This window comes from Bos javanicus, chromosome 12 (assembly GCF_032452875.1).
Source record: "Bos javanicus breed banteng chromosome 12, ARS-OSU_banteng_1.0, whole genome shotgun sequence".
Taxonomy (NCBI): Eukaryota; Metazoa; Chordata; class Mammalia; order Artiodactyla; family Bovidae; genus Bos; species Bos javanicus.
The window spans coordinates 50,101,425-50,111,087 of NC_083879.1; positions in this window are offsets into that span (position 1 = coordinate 50,101,425).

Consider the following 9,663-nt stretch of genomic DNA (forward strand, 5'->3'; position numbering starts at 1 on the left):
ACAGGTAGGAGGCAGTCCTAAGATGGCGGAGGAATAGGACAGGGAGATCACTTTCTCCCCCACAAATTCAGCAAAAGAACATTTGAATGCTGAGTAAATTCCACAAAACAACTTCTGAATGCCGGCAGAGGACATCAGGCACCCAGAAAAGCAGCCCATTGTCTTCAAAAGGAGATGTTTTATCAATGGTGCTGTATAGATGGAGAAGTCTTGAGGCTACTGTAAAAGTAAGACTGAAAACCAGAAGCAGGAGGCTTAAGTCCAAATCCCGAGAACACCAGAGAACTCCAGACTCCAAGGAACATTAATTGACAGAAGCTCATCAAACGCCTCCATACCTACACTGAAACCAAGCACCACCCAAGGGCCAACAAGTTCCAGAGCAAGACATACCACACAAATTATTCAGCAACACAGGAACACAGCCCTGAGCTTCAATATACAGGCTGCCCAAAGTCACTCCAAACCCATTGACATCTCATAACTCATTACTGGACACTTCATTGCAGTAGAGAGAAGAGAAGAAATCCAGAGAGAAGAAATCCAGCCCCACCCACCAGAACACCGACACAAGCTTCCCTAACCAGGAAACCTTGACAAGCCACCCATACAACCCCACCCACAGTGAGGAAACTCCACAATAAAGAGAACTCCACAAACTGCCAGAATACGGAAAGGCCACTGCAAACCCAGGAATATAAACAAGATGGAGAGACAGAGGAATACCCAGTAGGTAAAGGAACAGGATAAATGCCCACCAAACCAAACAAAAGTGGAAGAGATAGGAAATCTACCTGATAAAGAATTCCGAATAATGATTGTGAAAATGATCCAAAATCTTGAAAACAAAATGGAATCACAGATAAATAGCCTGGAGACAAGGATTGAGAAGATGCAAGAAAGGTTTAACAAGGACCTAGAAGAAATAAAAAACAGTCAATATATAATGAATAATGCAATAAATGAGACCAAAAACACTCTGGAGGGAACAAATAGTAGAATAATGGAGGCAGAAGAGAGGATTAGTGAGGTAGAAGATAGAATGGTAGAAATAAATGAATCAGAGAAGAAAAAAGAAAAACAAATTAAAAGAACTGAGGACAATCTCAGAGACCTCTGGGACAATGTTAAATGCCCCAACATTCAAATCATAGGAGTCCCAGAAGAAGAAGATGAAAAGAAAGACCATGAGAAAATACTTAAGGAGATAATAGTTGAAAACTCCCCTAAAATGGGGAAGGAAATAATTAACTACGTTCAAGAAACCTAGAGAGTCCCAAACAGAATAAACCCAAGGTGAAACACCCCAAGACACATATTAATCAAATTAACACAGATCAAACACAACAAGTATTAAAAGCAGCAAGGGAAAAACAACAAATAACACACAAGGGGATTCCCATAAGGATAACATCTGATCTTTCAATAGAAACTCTTCAGGGCAGGAGGGAATGGCAAGACATACTTAAAGTGATGAAAAAAAATAACCTACAGCCCAGATTATTGTACCCAGCAAGGATCTCATTCAAATATGAAGGAGAAATCAAAAGCTTTACAGACAAGCAAAAGCTGAGAGAATTCAGCACCACCAAACCAGCTCCCCAACAAATGCTAAAGGATCTTCTCTAGACAGGAAACACAAAAAGGGTGTATAAACTCGAACCCAAAACAAGAAAGTAAATGGCAACAGGATCATACTTATCAATAATTACCTTAAACGTAAATGGGTTGAATGCCCCAACCAAAAGACAAAGACTGGCTGAATGGATACAAAAACAAGACCCCTATATATGTTGTCTACAAGAGATCCACCTCAAAACAAGGGACACATACAGACTGAAAGTGAAGGGCTAGAAAAAGATATCCAACACAAATAGAGACCAAAAGAAAGCAGGAGTAGCAATACTCACATCAGATAAAATAGACTTTAAAACAAAGGCTGTGAAAAGAGACAAAGAAGAACACTACATAATTATCAAAGGACCAATCCAAGAAGAAAATATAACAATATATATAAAGATATATAAAGATATCAATATATATGCACCCAACATAGGAGCACCGCAATATGTAAGACAAATGCTAACAAGTATGAAAGGGGAAAATAATAATAACACAATAATGGTGGGAGACTTTAATACCCCACTCACACCTATGGATAGACCAACTAAACAGAAAATTAACAAGGAAACACAAACGTTAAATGAAACAAAAGACCAGTTAGACCTAACTGATATCTATAGGACATTTCACCCCAAAACAATGAATTTCACCTTTTTCTCAAGCGCACATGGAACCTTCTCCAGGATAGATCACATTCTGGGCCATAAATCAAGCCTTGGTAAATTCAAAAAATTTAAATCATTCCAAGCATCTTTTCTGACCACAATGCAGTAAGATTAGATCTCAATTACAGGAGAAAAACTATTTAAAATGCCAACATATGGAGGCTGAACAACACACTGCTGAATAACCAACAAATCATAGAAGAAATCAAAAAAGAAATCAAAATATGCATAGAAATGAAAGAAAATGAAAACACAACAACCTAAAACCTGTGGGACACTGTAAAAGCAGTGCTAAGGGGAAGGTTCATAGCAATACAGACATACCTCAAGAAACAAGAAAAAAATCAAATAATAACCTAACTACAACTAAAGCAACTTGAAAAGGAAGAAATTATGAACCCCAGGGTTAGTAGAAGGAAGGAAATCTTAAAAATTAGGGCAGAAATAAATGCAAAAGAAACAAAAGAGACCATAGCAAAAATCAACAAATCCAAAAGCTGGTTCTTTGAGAGGATAAATAAAATTGACAAACCACTAACCAGACTCATAAAGAAACAAAGGGAGAAAAACCAAATCAATAAAATTAGAAATGAAAATGGAAAGATCACAACAGACAACACAGAAATACAAAGGATCATAAGAGACTACTATCAGCAATTATATGCCAATAAAATGGACAACTTGGAAGATATAGACAAATTCTTAGAAAAGTACAACTTTCCAAAACTGGACCAGGAGAAAATAGAAAATCTTAACAGACCCATCACAAGCACAGAAATTGAAACTGTAATCAAAAATCTTCCAGCAAACAAAAGCCCAGGTCCAGACGGCTTCACAGCTGAATTCTACCAAAAATTTAGAGAAGAGCTAACACCTATCCTACTCAAACTCTTCCAGAAAACTTCAGAGGAAGGTAAACTTCCAAACTCATTCTGTGAGGCTGCCATCACCCTAAATATCAAAACCTGACAAAGATGCCAAAAAAAAAAAAAAAAAAAAAAAACTACAGGCCAATATCACTGATGAACATAGATGCAAAAATCCTTAACAAAATTCTAGCAATCAGAATCCAAAAACACATGAAAAAGATCATAAATCATGACCAAGTGGGCTTTACCCCAGGGATGCAAGGATTCTTCAATATCCGCAAATCAATCAATGTAATACACCACTTTAACAAATTGAAAAATAAAAGCAATATGATTATCTCAATAGATGCAGAGAAAGCCTTTGACAAAATTCAACATCCATTTATGATAAAAACTCTCCAGAAAGCAGGAATAGAAGGAACATACCTCAACATATTAAAAGCTATATATGACAAACCCACTGCAAACATTATCCTCAATGGTGAAAAATTGAAAGCATTTCCCCTGAAGTCAGGAACAAGACAAGTGTTCCCACTTTCACCACTACTATTCAACATAGTTTGGGCCACAGCAATCAGAGCAGAAAGAGAAATGAAAAGAATCCAAATTGGAAAAGAAGAAGTAAAACTCTCACTGTTTGCAGATAACATGATCCTCTACATGCTGCCAAGTTGCTTCAGTCGTATCTGACTCTGTGCGACCCCATGGACTGCAGCCCACCAGGCTCCTCCATCCATGGGATTCTTCAGGCAAGAGTACTGGAGTGGGTTGCCATTGCCTTCTCCCAATCCTCTACATAGAAAACCCTGAAGACTCCACCAGAAAATTACTAGAGCTAATCAATGAATATAGTAAATTTGCAGGATATAAAATCAACACACAGAAATCCCTTGCATTCCTATACACTAATAATGAGAAAATAGAGAAAGTAAGGAAACAATTCCATTCACCATTGCAACAAAAAGAATAAAATACTTAGGAATATATCTACCTAAAGAAACTAAAGACCTATATATAGAAAACTATAAAACACTGGTGAAAGAAATCAAAGAGGACACTAATAGATGGAGAAATATACCGTGTTCATGGATTGGAAGAATCAATATAGTGAAAATGAGTATACTATCCAAAGCAATCTACAGATTCAGTGCAATCCTTATCAAGCTACCAACGGTATTTTTCACAGAGCTAGAACAAATAATTTCACACTTTGTATGGAAATACAAAAAACCTCGAATAGCCAAAGCTATCTTGAGAAAAAAGAATGGAACTGGAGGAATCAACCTGCCTGACTTCAGGCTCTACTACAAAGCCACAGTCATCAAGACAGTATGGTACTGGCACAAAGACAGAAATATAGATCAATGGAACAAAATAGAAAGCCCAGAGATAAACCCACACACATATGGACACCTTATCTTTGACAAAGGAGGCAAGAATATACAATGGATTAAAGACAATCTCTTTAACAAGTGGTGCTGGGAAATCTGGTCAACCACTTGTAAAAGAATGAAACGAGAACACTTTCTAACACCATACACAAGAATAAACTCAAAGTGGATTAAAGATCTAAACATAAGATCATAAACTATAAAACTCCTAGAGGAGAACATAGGCAAAACACTCTCCGACATACATCACAGCAGGATCCTCTATGACCCACCTCCCAGAATATTGGGAATAAAAGCAAAAATAAACAAATGGGACCTAATTAAAATTAAAAGCTTCTGCACAACAAAGGAAACTATAAGCAAGGTGAAAAGACAGCCTTCAGAATGGGAGAAAATAATAGCAAATGAAGCAACTGACAAACAACTAATCTCAAAAATATACAAGCAACTCCTGCAGCTCAATTCCAGAAAAATAAACAGCCCAATCAAAAAATGGGCCAGAGAACTAAATAGACGTTTCTCCAAAGAAGACATACAGATGGCTAACAAACACATGAAAAGATGCTCAACATCACTCATTATCAGAGAAATGCAAATTAAAACCACAATAAGGTACCATTTCACACCAGTCAGAATGGCTGCAATCCAAAAGTCTACATGCAATAAATACTGGAGAGGGTGTGGAGAAAAGGGGACCCTCTTACACTGTTGGTGGGAATGCAAACTAGTACAGCCACTATGGAGAACAATGTGGAGATTCCTTAAAAAACTGGAAATAGAACTGCCTTATGACCCAGCAATCCCACTGCTGGGCATACACACCGAGGAAACCAGAATTGAAAGAGACACATGTACCCCAATGTTCATCACAGCACAGTTTATAATAGCCAGGACATGGAAGCAACCTAGATGTCCATCAGCAGATGAATGGATAAGAAAGCTGTGGTACATATACACAATGGAATATTACTCAGCCATTAAAAAGAATACATTTGAATCAGTTTTAATGAGGTGGATGAAACTGGAGCCTATTATACAGAGTGAAGTAAGCCAGAAAGAAAAACACCAATACAGTATACTAACACATATATATGGAATTTAGAAAGATGGTAACAATAACCCTATATGTGAGGCAGCAGAAGAGACACAGATATATGGAACAGTCTTTTGGACTCTGTGGGAGAGGGCGAGGGTGGGATGATTTGGGAGAATGGCATTGAAACATGCATAATGTCATATGTGAAATGAATCGCCAGTCCAGGTTCAATGCATGATACAGGATGCTTGGGGCTAGTGCACTGGGATGACCCAGAGGGATGTTATGGGGAGGGAGTTGGGAGGGGAGTTCGGGATGGGGAACACGTGTGCATCAGTGGCGGATTCATGTTGATATACGTATGGCAAAACCAATACAATATTGTAAAGTAATTAGCCTCCAATTAAAGTAAATAAATTTATATTTTTAAAAATTTTTAAAATGAAAGTAAAAAAAATTAAAATGAAAATAAAATTAAATATACCACCCTATCCTCCACGATCCTTCTGAACTACATATTCCAGCTTTATTTCATTGTTTCTGTTAATGGAATCAGCATTATCCCTTTCACTGAGATTTAGAATTTCTGAGACACCTTTGAGGAAGAATGGCACTTCATGTTGTTGCTTTGTCTGTGTCTATGGGTGTGTGTGAAGTTATTCCATTAGAAATACATTTAATATTTGCTTATGTAAACTTACTCTTAGAGTTGTTGTTATTCAACTGCTAAGTATGTCTGACTCTTTGACACTGCATGGACTGTAGCACTCCAGGCTTCTCTGTCCTTCACCATCTCTCAAAGCTTGCTCAAACTCATGTTCATTTTGTCGGTGATGCCATCCAACCATCTCATCTTCTGTCATCCCCTTCTCCTCCTGCCCTCAATCTTTCCCAGCATCAGGGTCTTTTCCAATGAATCAGCTCTTCACATCAGGTGGCCAAAATATTGGAGTTTCAGCATCAGTCCTTCCAATGAATATTCAGGGTTGATTTCCTTTTGGATTGACTGGATTGATCTCCTTGAAGTCAAGGGTCTCCAGGAGTCTTCAGCAGCACCACAATTTGAAAGCATCAATTCTTTGGAATTCAGCCTTTTTTATGGCCCAACTCTCACATCCAAACATGGCTATTGGAAAAACCATAGCTTTGACTATACGAACCTTTGTTAGCAAAATGATGTCTCTGCTTTTTAATAGGCTGTCTATGTTTGTAATAGCTTTCATAGCTTTCCTTCCAAGAAACAAGATTCTTTTAATTTTATGGCTGCAGTCATCAACTGCAGTGGTTTTGGAGCCAAAGAAAATAAAGTCTCTCACTGTTTCCATTGTTTCACCATCTATTTGCCCTGAAGTTATGGGACCAGATGCCATGATCTTAGTTTTTTGAATGTTGAGCTTTAAGCCAGCTTTTCCACTCTCCTCTTTCACCTTAATCAAGAGGCTCTTTAGTTCCTCTTCACTTTCTGCCATAAGGGTGGTGTCATCTGTATATCTGAGGTTATTGATATTTCTCCTGGCAACCTTGATTCCAGCTTCTGCTTCATTCAGCCTGGCATTTCTCATGATATACTCTGCATATAAGTAAAATAAGCAGGGTGATAATATACAGACTTGACGTGCTCCTTTCCCAATTTGGCACCAGTCTGTTGTCCATGTTCAGTTTTAACTGTTGCTTCTTGACATGCATACAGGTTTCTCAGGGGTTAGGTAAGGTGGTCTGCCATCTATTTAAACACTTTCCAGTTTGTTGTGATTCACACAGTCAAAGGCTTAACATATGTAGTCAGTGAAGCAGAAGTAGATGTTTTTCTGGAATTCCCTTGCTTTTTCTATGATCCAAAGGATGTTGGCAATTTTATCTCTGGTTCCTCGGCTTTTTCTAAATCCAGCTTGTATATATGGAATTTCTCAGTTCACATACTGTTGAAGCCTAGCTTGAGGGATTTCGAGTGTTACCTTACTAGCATGTGAAATGAGTGCTATTGTGCAATAGTTTGAACATTCCTTGGCATTACTCTTCTTTGGGATTGGAATGAAAACAGATTTCACTTATAGTTGACTATAACTAGATCAAGAAAACTATATTCAACAGGTCACTTTCAAAAGGTGGTTGAATAGATTCAGACTCCTATGTTAAATACAGTTTACTCCAATAAGAGAATAAAGATAATTGTCTAGAGTAAACATCCTAATAAATGTAGTTGTTTGATTTTTTAAAAACAATCAATCTGAAGTTTATTAAAATATCAGTCCTTGGACCTGGTAAAACAAACCGTTGACTCTTACAGGAAAACCCTGTTTGTAGTATGCAAATTGACAGAAATTCAACTTTAGAATGACAAGATAAAAAAGTACATTTAGCTTACATTTGTGAGATAATGCATTTAGCTTCTATTTCTGTATGGTACCTATGGATATTGGAGAAGCCCTGGTGGCTCTGTGGCAAAGAACCCACCTGCCAATGCAGGAGATGTGGGTTCAATCCCTGGGTTGGGAAGGTTCCTGGAGTAGGAAATGGAAACCCATTCCAGTATTCTTGCCTGGAAAATTTCATGGACAGAGGAGCCTGGCAGGTTACAGTCCATGGGGTCACAGAATTGGACATGACTGAGTGACTAAGCATATACCATGGATATTATCTATTCAGTCACTAACAAAAATAAATGTATTTTTTTGATGCTTTTTCAAGTGACTTAGTAAAAACTTGATCAACTCACTGCATTGACCATGGGTCTTTCCCTCATGGATTTGCTAACTAATAGGGAAGCTTTGCTCAGGCTATCTAAACTCAAGATGCAAACAAGAATGCTTAAAGATGTCTCTATTCTTTCTTCAGTGACACAGGTGTTCCCCCGCCGGCCCACCCATACCCACACAGCTCTAGTCAATATTTTGTTCCCTCCCCAAAGTCATTATGTAATTCAAGATGTCATTTTGTTTTTATTTTTGTAAACTTATATTTTTAAACTAATCAAGAAATTCTCTAAGTTTTATACACACACACATACACACACACCTCCAAGAAAAACAAATTTCAGAGAAGTCACATATGAAATCTCCCTCTTGGAAGAATATGATGCTCATTAGGAAGTCTGAAGAATGCACTTCCAAGAATCTGTTTAACATCACTTAACATCCTTGGACAAGAGAAATCTTTTTTCAAATAACACCTTTAAGATATCCAATGAACAAGAGCCTGAAGGAAAACCCTTTGGGAAACCTTTTCAAGTTTGAATTCTTTTACTTACTGATCCTTCCTTCCTAGAACTTCTCCATCACCTTCTGATCACGGCCAACTGCTCTTCTTTATCCCAGAAATGCACTTCATATCCAGTTCCCCTATTTCAAGATGTTTGGCAGCTTTCCACACAGCTAATGTTTCATGAAAAGCTAAGAAAAGAAAATGAAGAAAAACAGAGTGACCTTATATCAGAGGCATGATGTTCCTGGAGACTGAGTACATTATGGCATCCCTCATGCAACACATTTCACAAGGCATGGCACATCTGTCATCTTGAGGGCAGGATTACATCCATCTTACAAATTTAATTGCTCAATAGTATCATGCTCTAAAAGGTTTACTCAGTAAACAATGAGTATACTATTAAATGCTGATTTTTACTTAATTAGGTGCTAGACAAAATAAGTTACAAATATTGTTCTTGTCTTCAAAAAGCTTACAGTTTGTGAGACAGATAAAAACACAGACTCTACAGAATAATATAAGCATCCAGTGATAAATTGAAATCATAAGTTACTTAACCCACATATGTGCGCTAAGTCACTTCAGTTGTGTCCAACTCTTTGAGACCCCAGTAGCATAAACTGTTGAGATCATGGAGCTAAAAAATCTTGTAAAGAGAAAGTCAGATTCTTAAAAAATGTGAGAGACATAAACTATATCATAAGAGAATGGGAACTATAATACAGTGTGGCAGACGTTCTAAGAAGGCTCCCATGATCCTTAAGGTATTCACGTGCTTAGTTGCTCAGTCATATCTGACTTTTTGTGACCCCGTGGACTATAGCCTGCCAGGCCCCTCTGTCTATTGGGATTCTCTAGGCAAGAATACTGGAGTG